A 13,792-nucleotide genomic window follows, 5' to 3' on the forward strand; every position below is an offset into this window, starting at 1 on the left:
TGGTGCTGAAGGTGATCAATGGAGGCGCCTGCTCGCTTTCACAATTAGCATTTTCTGCGGCTCGTGGCCCAGGAAACAAAAGTCCAACAGCCATTTCTTAGGGTGATTATTATTAGCTGGGACAAAGCTAACAGCGGTTTGGGATTGGCTACTTATGACGTCTCTATCATTATAACCCATATAGAAAACGCACCCCGCACAACCCTCCACGAGCACGAGCGCTGCTGTGTTTCTTCTGTGGCTATAGCTCGGGGTATCATAAAACCGCCAGGTCCATTACAGGTGAAATGCGTTTCCGCTCTGAATCCCCGCTGATCCCTGCGCCCCGGTCGCCTCGCACAGGCCCGGGGAGCGGGAGCGATACCGAGCCATTAGGCAAGCGCCTTCCCGAGCCATTTAACAGCAGCTCTTATGGATAAATAAACAAAAAAGGCTGTAAACCAATTATAGTGTGGACAGTGAAAAAGTCGTTTATTAGCAGGACGTCCTGATAGGCCCTCGCAGATAGTGGAGGTCCTCGCCTGCCTTCTTTCCCCTTTCCCTTCTGGAGATAGTTTGCGCCCTGAAGAACACAGCTTACCTTGTTCTTGGTCAGTAGCTGCCTCTTCTGAGCATGCCAACGGCTGAAACTGACTTGGTGATAAGAATTTTTAAGCCACTGTATTCTACTACTAAGGGGAAAAAAAAAATAATAGATGAACCTTGCTCGACTCCAGAGATGTGCCCATAATGAATGTGTGTGGGATTTAATGTATCAGGGCATATTTGTTTTTATAATGAACTTGCTGTTAAAAATAAAAATTAAACTATATCCCGAGTGGAAACGATAAAGCGAACGATGTGATTGATGTCTGTAATGAGAATACTCCTTCCATAACTTACTTGGAACTTTTGTACATTAGCCTTTACTTCGGGGAGTGCTTATGCTGGTTTTTATTCCTCCAGGGTGAATCCTTTTCCCTCCTCCTTCTACTCCAGGATTTCATCAGAGTCTGGTACCTGGGTCTGAGAGGGCCAAGGAAAACTTTGTTCAGAACAAAGAATCTCAGACTTTGAATCAAAGTTTGCCCCATGCATTCGTGGGGGCAAACCAGCAACCTGTAGAGTTGAAATTATTTCCCAGAAAATTCAGCACCAGTCCCCATGGTGTAGATAAGTGCAGCCTAAAAATGTAACTTAATAGGACAATTGTCTTGTTCTCTGCCTCTCTGGCTGCCCTTAGTGGGAGAGAGGAGTAGAAGGGAGCAGTATGGCAGACTCGATGCGCCCCAGGACTGTGGTCACCGCAGGCGACTTGGGGCTTTCTCCACCAGCCCTTTCCTCGAGTTTCTGTTTAATCCTTCAGAGGCCCCGGTTTACTTTGCAGCTGAAAGGAAAAGTGTGAAAGGAAGTTGGGACTCCAGAGCGTCCAAGCCCCCCCTTCTCTCCCCCCCATCCCCGTGGCCCACCCTTGCAGTTCCCAGCCTTCTGACTGGCTCTCCCCCAGGTTCCCACCTCACCCTACCATCTAAATATTCAGTCTCCCCAAACCCCAGCCCTTGCCTTCCTTCTCTTCTTCTCCTGGATAACCAGCTTTCTTGCTTTCATTGAAATCCCCCACCTTTTTTTTGCCCTCCGCCTCCCTCTCATCACTGTTTCCTGTGACTAATCCTTTGTTCTCCTGGGAACCTTTCCTTACCTCCAGGAGCCCAAAGGAGGCTTGACCCACATTTCCTGGTCATTCCAGCCTCCTTCCTGAACCATCCCGCCTTTCACATGGTTTATTAGTTAGAAGGACAAATCTTTTCCACAATATCTCTTAATCAAACAACTACCTAGCTTCTTATCTGTGCATGTCCGCAAACTCTTTGGGTCACAGAAACTCAATAGAAGTATGTTCTGGCTTTGCTGTACCATGGAAAATTTAAGGGCTGCATATACCCATCTTCCAGATTGGCCCCCCGCCCTGCACAAGCTGGGTGTTCCTTGGCAAGTTATGTAACTCTACTAAGCCTTTCTGTCCTTATTTGTAGAATAGGAACAAAGGAGTATCTCATAAAGTATATCCTTTGTATATAGTTATAATCACAGCAGGCACAGGGCGCCAGGTTCTGTTTCAAGTATTTTGCATATGTTAATCCTCACTAAAATCCCATGAGGGAAGTCCCATTATTCTCTCTCTCTCTTTTTTTTTTTTTTTCTGTGCAGGAAACTGACGCCTAGAGCCTGTCCAGAATCACACAGCCTAGATCCAAGCTGAGGAAGTCTGGCTTGAGAATGCATTCTCTTGGATGTGGCCCTCCACGGTGTTGTGATAGAGTTGACAATCAAGAAATTTAAAAAATTCTCTCTGTGAGAATTCGTCGAGGCAAAAGGTCTAATGTTCCTGGCTCTTCCGGGCACTGAACAAAATGCTCCTTCTTCTCTTTCTTTCTCCTCTAGCTTTGCTTTCAATGCATCTCCAGGTATTTAAGTATTGGTCATTACCGCATCCAAAAGATTGCAAAGCTGTTACGACGAGTCCGTGTTTAAGGACATGGTAGACCTAGAAAAGGTATATTCAGAAACACCTTGTGTTTTAAGGGAATATGCCCCAAAGTGGGGTCCTGCTTTAAGTGGGTAGGGGAGGTGGGGGAGCACCGGATGGCACTTGCTTCTGCTTGAGCTCTGAATACACCACGGAGAGAGAAACAAGTATGAGGTTCCAGGAAAGCCCTGAACAGAAGACTTGAAGGGGGTGAACGAATCACGGGTAAATATACAGTAGACACGGAATCCAGCATTGAAGCAGTGTCTTAGAGCCAGTGGCCATTCCCCCACCGTATTTTCCATGGTCCTTCCATTTCCAGGTTGGAGATGAAACTGTTAACATAAACTCAGAGGAAACCCTTAGATGGCTGGGAGAGAAGGGGGCAATTCTCATGTCTGGGTCAGAGTGGTTCTGGAATCCTCTATTCTTGCGTTCTCCAGATCACAAAGTGGTACTGAGCAACCCTGGTCTTCTTTGTAAGGACACAGAAACTCCCCCCATCAAAGTGATTCCTCTGCATGAACCCTGAATCTAAGACCCATACACAAGTGCTGAAATCAGAAATCAGTGGGCATTAAAGCAGGGGAGTCAGCTCTGTCTAGAGCCCGTGCATTCCATCTCTTGCAGTGATGATAGTAAAAGCAAATTGTTTGTGGTCTCAAATACACTGAATTTTCCCATTAGTAATTCTTCCTATGGTAGACCTGCCTTATCAGGTAGTGTGGCAACAGAAGCTGTATTTGAATACATTTGCTTTGTGTATTTTCTCTAGTCACATATTGCTATTTATGTTGAGGCAAATCCCACAACGGTACAGATTTCTACGAAGCAATAACACAACAGAGATTCATAGGGGAGTGTTTCTGGAAGTGTGATCATGAACCATGTATATTGAAATGGGATGCTTATCAAACGCAAGCAGCCTAATCCCAGACCTGCTGAGTGACCTTACATGTGGGGGCGGTGGGACTTGAGAATCCGCACTTTTAACACCCCCAAGGTCATTCTGAAGCACACTGAGTTGAGGACAACAACAGCAGGAAGCAAACACTTGAGCTATAGTTTATTTGATATATGGACACTTGTAGATGGTCTCAAAAGACAAACACTCTACAAGTGTGGACGTTCGAATGAAAACACGCCGCCACGTCCTAAGGCTGTTGTGAGGTTTAAATAGAGGAAAATGTAGGGGGAAATGTCTTAGTCCATGCAGAAAGCATGTTGTTTGAATCTCTACATGGGCAAGCCACATGTAAATCCCGGGCATGTTCGGATTTTCCTTTCCTTCTCACACATCCACTCTTGCTTTCTGTGGCTAAAGATTTAGAAAGGTTCAGCATGATCTTATTTTATTATTGTGCCTCTCCCCCGGAGCTCTTCGGGAACAGCGGGACTCTCCTCGGGATGTTAATGTGGCTCCAGTGTGGGCTCAGCAAAGTCTCTTCCAGCCACGGCCACAGTAGCTAACACATAAGGGCAAATAAAAGGAGGCAATAAAACCAAAGCAAATTGATTCATCTCCAGGCAGTACCATTATAACTTGTGTCTTAATGCCATATTCTCTCTACACTGAACATGACCAAATAGCTTCCTTTAAAGGTAAGTGAATTTTATATAATTTGTGGCTAATTCCATTTCATTCTGCCCACATGAGCATGTGATAAGGGAATGTTAAACTGGTTAGCAACAACGGGCTAAAAGGGGGCAGTCAGGAGGAGGCCAATATTTGATTTCCAAGTGGTCTGGCTGAGCGCTGAGAAATCCAGATTACTATGAGTGTGTTGGTTTCTTGGTTATTTGCTTTCTGCGCTCCTAGCTCCTGAGTAAAGGGCAGTGAGAAAACACTGGGATCCCATCTGTCACAATGAGGCTAGTTACAACAAAAATAACAACTCCTTTTTATAAAATCATTCTTGGTCTGACAAACTCCCTTTGGACTGCAGGGAATCAGGAAGAGTAAAAATAATAGAATCAATAACAACTTTGTTATCTAGTAACTTAAACAACCCTTGCCTGCTGGGATGGCAGAACAGGCTTTCTTATCTTGGAAACAGGAAAACTTTCTGGATAGTAAATTATTTTTTATAGAATGTTTCTAACCAGATTAGGTGTCTAGAGAAAGTGCCTAAGGGAGGAACCATGCCAAATTCTAGTCTCTGAGACACGATATTTGAAAACATGAGAAAGAATTTGGGTCTTTAAATCTAATATGAATTATTCCTCCTTTTTATTTAAGAAAACATCAACCATTGTACAATTATTGGAATACTGAGTGTACTCAATTAGAAAATTAGAAAAATAAATTGGAAGTTTTCATTTAAATGTCTGGATCATCTGGCCAACTTGATTTTTGCTCCTGTGTTAGTACTTGCCTACATTAGCACTTGCCCCATGCTGTGGTCTTCTGAGAGCTTTTGTTATCCATACTTGAGTCTTCAGAGTCAGGAAGTGTCTCTATGGAGTGATCTGTCCATCTGACTGTAGAGACTGGGCCTGGTTTGATTTGGGTGTTCCCTGTTGATTTCTTTGCATGTAAATAGTGATGACTCAGTTCAAGAGTTACAGAATACATCTTGGTTTGAAGAGAACCATCTCCCCCATGGTGCAAGTGTTCATAACAGCAGCTAACTGAATAGTTCACACCACAGAGATGATCTGACCTGGTTCACTCAGATACTTGAAGGAAAAGGAGAGGCTGAGAGGCTTCCATGATCAAGTTAGTCTGTTTTTACTGCTTCTATTCACATCCAAGTTCCTCACTGGTGTGCTGATGCTTTAGTACAGACCTACTCATTTCACATTTCTTTGTCCCTCCAACACCTTATATAGGATATCCTTAAAGCCTGAACACAGGCGACTATACATAACATTTTGTATTCCATGTATACAAGATAAAATAGTATCTATGCACCCCAGACTTCATAGACAGCCTGTATATAAATTGACCTATTTTTTATTGGTTTTCTTGCAGAAGAGGCACATGGGGGCCTAACGTTTCATTTCGGGGAAGAAAACTTTTTCTCTTTTTACTAATGCTGTACTGCAAAACATAATCAATCAGCGTTGTCTGCTTCATTTACAAAGCAATTTATTAGACTCTGCCAACATGGTCACAGTCAACCCTTGACGTTTCTAAAAGTTGGAGTTAGAGATTGCTATGAATCCAGATAAACAGCACTGTTTTCTTACCTTCCCAGCAAATTTCGACAGGCGATAACAAAAAGGCAAACAGAAGTCTCTAACCCCTAGCCTGGTGTTATCTGTCTCCTGGCCTGTAATTACACAGGATTTGGAGTTTTCTCAAGAGAGTGGAGTGACACTGTTTACCTTTTTGTATTTATATGACCAGTAGCCAAGCTTAACAACTAGGGAAATTCAGTAAAGAACAATACTGATTGGGAAAGAGTCAAGTTTCTTCTGTTTCTCCTGCTGCATTTCTGAATGAACCTCTTCCCTGCAAGCCACGGGACCATTTTTGAAGAGAATACTGATCTGATTCTATCTAGTATTTATAATATTCGAAGACTTTTGTTCTGATTGTTGCTTGAAAAGGGGAGAAAAGAACCGGAGATGGTTTATGTACATTTTAGCTGAAAAAAAAAAATAAGTTAACATAGTTAAGTGGTGTTTTAACAGAGTGTTTTGTTTTGCTTTGTTTTGTTTTGTTTTGTTTTGTTTTGAAGGGCAGTGGAATGGTCTTGAGAAGTAGGTAGGCACGTGGTCTGTCTTGTTCCTCATTCCGCATCTAATTTGAGCTCCCTTTTTTCAAAACATTTGTTCACCTTCTAAAAAATCCCCAATAAGGGCAATAGAAGTAATTAGCAACTTAGTACCAAATTTTGCACAAAACTCTCTTACCTGTCAAATTACTAGATACTTCAAACATTTCAACTCCTTTCTCTTACCCTTTCCATCCACAAGGAGCCCTGAAACATGTGTTTATGTTATGGAGTCATTATAATTCTTTCTCACTTGGTGTCTGGAATGAGAATATTGTACTGTAATATACGTAAGCAAAGATACTAAAGCCATAGTTCTCATTTTGTTGTTTTAGTCAAGGAGCTCTTTTGGATTGTAATGAATTCTAGGAGTCATTTCCCTAGAAAAATGTACAAATGTGTAAGAACACAAAATTCTGCATGAGATTTCGGGAAATTCATTGTCTGCCGCCTCCTTAGCTTATCCATGTCCACCTTCAAGTGCAAGGTTTACCTAGAGTTGATCTATGCCCAACTTGAGATTTTCACGTCTACTTCTGGATTTGGGGTTGATGGTTCTGCAGCTTTACCAAAGTTGCTGGTAAATATTCACAATGCTCATTGTTTATTTGACTGGGTATTCATGCTATATGTGGAGGACTTACACACTGGATAATTATTGCCCAACTATCTAACTGTACTCGCTTGCTCCACAAGGATAATAAACATGATGTAGTCAAATGGTGAGTTTGGAACAGGTGAAATTATACTTCTAAGATTATTAGAAATTCGCAGACTTTCAGATGCATTGAACTATGACATTGATCTTTTGCCATAAATGGTAGCTTGTTCTTCTCCTTCTCCTTTCAATAAACTCTTATTCAAGTATCTACTCTGTGCTAGGCATGGTGGCAGGTTTTGGGGATATAACACAATAAGACTTGCTCCCTATGCTGGAGGCCTTCGGTTCTATTGGGGGGGAAGGAAGCATGCACATCAACAGACACATGCATACCAAAGAACTCCAGATACCCTGAAAATGCGGCTTTTCTACCTCTTGTTTGAAGCCTGTGAACACGTGACCCACCTAGAGACAATCTGGCTTTCCCTTGTGGTCCATTTTCAGTTATTTCTTGAAAGCAGATTGGGTATGGTCTGGCTTCATCACTTACCAGCAGTTTGACTTTGGGCTTTCAGTTGACCAGCGTTTCAAATTTCTCATCTACTGAATGGCAGCTTGGTGAGTGGTTAAAAGCATGGCTCTGGAGCAGGACTGCATCACAACTCATTAGTTGTGTGACCTTGGGGAACTTCCTTAACCTCTCTGTGCCTTAGTTTCCTCTTCTGTGAAATGGGAATCATGATAATATCTACCACAGAGAGTTGTATCTATGAGTTATGGGATATATGTGGGAAACACTCTGAAAAGAACACATATATAGAGTACCTAGCTCTTCATTCATTCATTCATTCGTTCATTCATCATTCATTCTTATTTAATACATACTTACAGAGTGTCTACTTTGTGCCACACTCTGTGTTAGGTATAGGGGATGCCATAATAAAGAGAAGGTCTCTGCCTCTAGTCTAGTAGGGAAGTCAGGCAGTGAGAGAGGAAATGTATTTATTTATTAATATAACTTATTGTCAAATTGACAATATATTGACAAATATAGCATGCACCTGTCTTGGGGGGGTAGAGGAAATTTAAATGCCCTGATGAGATCTCTGTGACAGAGACAAATGTAGGCTGTCATGGGGAACGCCTTAGCGAGGGCACATGCCCCAGTCTCGGGATGCTTTCCTTCCTGCTTTATTAATCCCCTAGCTGAGGCACACACCTTCAGCTCCTTCAGGATTTTTCTCATGTTTTATGTTGTTTTTGTTTTAAGAAACGTTAAAGAAAATTTAATTACATTAAAAAACACATAACATGAAACTTACACTTTACACACTTCTAAGAGTACAGTTTAATAGTGTTAAGTACAAAAAATAAAAATAAAAAAAATAGTGTTAAGTACATTCACGTTATTGTGTAACCCAACCTCCAGACCTTTCCATTTTGCAGAACTGAAGCCCTGTACTCACTGAATGTCAGCTCCCAGTTGCTCTCTCCTCCTAGTTGCTGGCAGTACCTCACAGGGTTTTATACTTTTCACGCATGTTCTACATCACCTTAATGATGAAGTTTTGTCATTATAGTCACTGTCAAGAAGATAATTGTTTACTATCCTGGGTTTCAGCTGGCTGAAGACATTCCTCTAAAATGATTCTGCATTTTTTCCTGTTGCTACTGCTGTTTTCTGAAATTCTCTGAATCCGTGAACTTTGTTTCTTCTAGAAAAGAAATTGCTGTAAATTGAACAATATTCTGGGAATAGACCTGTTTATCACTGGGCTAATGGCATTGACCAAGTGCTCATTGATGGCTCATCCCTGGGCTCATCTCCGTAGGAAGATACTAAGGAAGTGGGGAGTAGCGAAAAACGTGTTTCACATGAGTTAAAACAAGGGAGTGAGGAAGCACCGCACCTACACACATGTGTTAGATATATTTGAGTGCACAGCTTTATACACTATGTTTCTCGATCAGGATGAGAACATTATTTTGGGAACATGACTATGGCAACATAAAGTATGGGCAAATCCAGAATATGACTAAACTAGTTACACCAGGTCAGAAGCTGTTAAAGAGAAGTTGAAGTATGAGAACCGTGTAGTTTAGAATCACAGCAGTAATGGAGAGAAAGGGGGAAAATGCCGAATGTGAGAAAGAGGATGCAACCGTAGCAGTTGGTGATCTGTCGAATGGGAAGTAAAGGAAAAGGTGTAGGAGATCGGAATCAATATTTGTTGAATGGTGACTGTGCCAGGACCTGGCTGGGCCCTCTGCCTGTAGGATCTCATTTACATCTTATGACATTCTTCTGAGTTAAGTATTACTGTCCCCGTTTTACTACTGAAGAAACAAGAGGTTCAGAAAGATTCACAGCTTGCTCAGAGTCATACGATTAGCAATTGGCTGTGTCATATATATTCGCCCAGAACTCTTCTGACTCTAAAAGTCATGCTCTTTTACTACTAACATGGCTTCAAGGCTGCCAGCCTAGGGGACTGAAAAACATGGCTTTACTATGTACAGAGCCGAGTTGATAGAGGGACCAGTTTTCAAGGAAAGGTAATAATTAGTCCTGTTTGAATATGCTGAATTTAGGATAAAGGTAGGCGATGTAAATTCAAGGGGCTTGAAGACATTTGCAGGCAAAGGTCTGAGTGAAAGAACAGGGCTGGACAAGTGGGTCCAACATGCTGATTAGCTTATTGAAAGATTGAATGTAAAGAGAGCCATGGATATATTCTTGAGGATAGTCCCACTTAGGGGACAGAAAATAGAAAGGGGAGTCGGTAAAGTCAGTAAAGGAAAGTTCTCGGGACTGTGACTTGGTAGCAAAATAGTACATGTTGCATCAGTATGGAAAAGTGTGATAAGATGGAAGGTTCCAGATTGTCAGCTGTGATTCAAGAAAGTCATTTAAGATTTCTGGGTATAGGTGTGCATTTACCTAATTTTAGTGCAAGTACCATGATTTGTCTGATGCCATTGACTCGTGCTTATACCCACATCCACCAGGTTTTCAATTTCTGTCCATGTTTCCTCTTAAATACCTCTTGAATTGGCCTTTCCCTAATGCCCTTGGCCATTGCCTTGGTGGAGATTGGATCTCACCCAGGCTCTTGTGACAGGTGTCCATCGGTGTTCCCTGTTGCCTGCTTCTTCACACCCTAGCATGTGCACTTTACCAGTAGAGTTTTTTCCATACAGTATGAATTTTGTAATTTTCTCAGTCTAAAACTCAGCTTTCTTCACCACATGTAAAGTCAAACTCCTTAGCAGAGCCCAATGAGTCCTTCAATTTGGGACTGATCCTGTCTTCAGGCTGCCTTTCCCTCTTCCAAGCACCAAATATTCCAATTAAATGATGGTTCTCAGCATCTCCTCATGCATTCTGCCCTTACATCCTTCCTGCCTCCCCAGCTATTGCCTGGATTAGCACTTTTCCATGCTTGATCCTGGCAAACTCATGTTTATCATTCAAAGGCCAACAAAATGGCAAGTCGTGTAGAAAGGATATTGAAATGAAGCAGGAAATATTGCTAGAGTAAAATTCAAGCCCAAGGAATAGGCAGCTGTGACCCATGTAATTATTACTGAGAGAAATGAGTAGGAAGAGCCACTCTCTCTTCCTACTTTCTTGTTAGATGTCTCAGGTTGTGCTCACTGCTGGGATCATGATGTCTACTGAAGAGTTTTTCTCGCTGTTCCCATTGTCCTCATCTGAGAAAAATAACTTTCTCTTGTCATCAGCTGTCCTTCTCATCCTTTGCTCAGGACTTTTTCCAAATGGTGGGCGCCCTTGGCGGTCTCTGAACCTTAGGATGTGACCTTAAGGCCTGGGTGGTGAACGGGCAGATTTCTTACTTGACTGTTCCCCAGATCCCAGGTTGGGTGGTTAAGATGGGTCCAAAGAAGACCAGCATGCATGGTATGCCGCTGGAATTGAACTTGAAAAGCCTGCAAGAACAGAAAAACTGAAATAGCACATCACATTTAAAGCCAGGAGATCTGTGTTTCAGACCTGTCCCTCCTACTTCGTGGCTGCGATCTCAAGAGACAGTGATTTAAAGGTGGAAGGTTGTGGACCATCTTGGGCATATGATCTAGCAGGAGCTGGCAACATGGCATCTGGGGTGCCAGCCGTCAGCGATAAATTTGGTGGAAGACTCTCCCAACACGTGAAGAAATTACTTGAAACTCGGGAATCTGGTGATCTTAATGAGGAATTAGCTCCAGGTGCTGCCCATGGAGGTGTTGCTCAGGTGGAAGATTTGCTAAAAGGAGGACAGGCTGAAGCTATGTCTCCAGCGTTAGGTAAAGCTGACTGAGTCCTGCAGATTTATTCCAATAGTGGTGTGTCAACAAGCCAAAGAATACCAAGGAATGCCCTCAACTGTCAGAATGTAGGAGAAGCATTGGGACTGTTTCTCGTCCAGAGCCTCTAAAAGGAACCAAACCCTGCTGACCTCTTGCTGAAACTGCTGAACTGTGAGAAAATGAATTTTCTGGGCACAGACTGCCCAGTCTGTGGTAATTTGTCATGCCAGCCCTAGGAAATCGAAAGAGATAAGCGTCATTTTTCTCACGATGAAGTAAGATACCATGAAATACCCTGACATCATTTCCATACTCCCTTCTCGTTTTCTGTTCACTTTTGAGTACACTTCCCCCTCACCCCCAAGTCACATGACCCGTCACTCTTCCCTGCCTTACTCTTAGCCCCAAAGATGAGGAAAAATACCTCTTAAGGTAGAGATGAGCACACCTGGTGGCTAGGTGAGATACTCAGACCACAAGTAAGATGTGTTTGAACCTCTGTAGTCTGGAAAATACTGGTTCACTTCAAAGTGGATGAATAAGTTGTTGTGATTGCTGTGTAAACTAGCTCCTCAGGAATTACAATCCAGCTCTAATTTTCATAGTGACAGTGGCCTCATTGTTGTGATGCATGTGTCCCTCCATATGTACCTTTGAGCATGGTGATGTGGTTTCTCCTAGCTGGAGGAGACATTCGAAGAGCTTTTGTTTTTATTCTTGGAAGTGCTAAAAGGTGATGTCCAGAACATTTTAGTGGTTTCCTAAGGAGATAGAGCTGTCGCAAGAAATTGCCGGTTGGTGTGCTGAATGTACACATCAGATATTTAACATTAAAAAGTAGATTTAAAAATTCTTTTTCCTAAAGCTTATCTTGTGGTTTTGAAATTGCCAAGTTTTCTAAGGTCATTTGATACAATTTGGTCTCTGCTCTGAATGAGTATTCCTTGGCTTATGACCCAACCATCCTGCTCATGTCATAAAGACGTGTACAACTCTGCTTGAGCTTTGAGCATTGGCTTCTAGAATGACATACCCATGAGTCAGATCTGGTTCCTTAGATTTGGCAGGGACCACACAGGACATACAGAAGCAAGTTCCACATATAACCATCTCACACCTGCAAGAATGAGGAGGAAAGAGCAGTTCTAGGATTCTGCCAACACAGATTGTTTGGTCACATGACTTTTAACCACACCGTGAATCTAATTTTTGCTGCCTTAGTGTAAAGAGAGAGGACCAGTGCAGGGTGCTACAGACTGAAGGTTTGCCCTTCTAAACTCCCTACATTGAAATCCTAACCCCCAAGTGAGGGTATTTGTAGGTGGAGCCTTGGGAGGTGCTTGGGTCAAGAAGGTAGAGCCGTCATGAGTGGGATTCGTGTCCTTATAAAAGAGATTCCAGAGATCTCTGCCCCCATTCTGCCATGTGAGGACACAGTGAGATGATGGCCATCTACGAACCAGGAAGTGGGCTGTCATCAGACACTGAGTCTCCTGGTGCCTGGATCTTGGACTTCCCAGCCTCCAGAACTGTGAAGAATAGATTTCCACTGTTTATAAGCCCCCACAGTCTGTGGCATTCTGTTAGAGAAGCCCAAATGGGCTAAGACACAGCATGGGACAGCCATCGGCCTCTAGCACTTCACTGTGGTGAGATGGGGCTGGGGAAAGGGTAGTGAGGAGCCGAAAGAGCATGGCTTGTGGGGACCCAGTGCTTTTGTCTTGTCCAAGAGATCTTAGGCTCCTCTGAATGGAGCTGAGTCCCTTCGGCTCCATCAGATACGGACCCCATTAACATAAACCCATGTCTTTGCAATTCGTCTTCCTCAATGCTTACCACGTGGCAGGTGCAAAGTAAATGTTTGATCTCCCCTCTCTTCCTCCTTTCCACCTTCCCACTCTCCTTCCTTCTTTCTTATAGCCATAACTTCTTTGTGTCCATCACTATTGTGCCCAGGACTGGGGCATTCAAGGATGACTTAGACAGCCATTGCTATTGATTGTTTTATTGTTTTGGAAAAATTTCATAAAAACAGAGATGTCCTTACGGATTGCAACTTTCCCCCACACATTTTTTTCCCCCTGAAGTAGAATAAGTGCTAGGCCAAGAGGCCTGAAAGGAAGGAAACACAAGTAAAGGAGTGGGTTGGGGTTTGAAGGTCCAGAGTTTGAGGTGGGTGAGGGATAGGCTGGGGAAAGAGGAAAGAAAAGCAGGAAATGGTTTCTCCAGGGATTGATTTTTGCACCCCCCACCCCCAACCCACATCAATATCCTTCACAGAGCTGGTTAATTATCAATTTTCATGAGAAAGCAAAGCTGCTGGGCTCTTTTTAAAGCACTGGTGCACCAAGCAGGCTCTCCGTGATGTGTCTTCAGTTCACGGAAACGTTTGCATTTTGCTGAACCCAGCCATTTATTCATGGCTTCTTCTGCGTGCTCTGTGTGGTCTAAACTAGTCTCTAAGACACGAAATAGATGTTTTGCCTTTACCATCTTTGTTTTTGCTTTATCTTTTTTCCCTTTTTTCTCCTGCCTCCTTTAAAATGGATACAAATTACTGTATTTTCCATTTCCCTTACATACGTGACTAGAAACTAGAGGTTAAGTTGCTGTTCTGGTAGTCGTTCTGTTGAAATTTTTTTCACCGCTGTT

The sequence above is a fragment of the Hyaena hyaena genome, unplaced genomic scaffold (assembly GCF_003009895.1).
Source record: "Hyaena hyaena isolate Hyena2069 unplaced genomic scaffold, ASM300989v1 scaffold_11, whole genome shotgun sequence".
Lineage (NCBI taxonomy): Eukaryota > Metazoa > Chordata > Mammalia > Carnivora > Hyaenidae > Hyaena > Hyaena hyaena.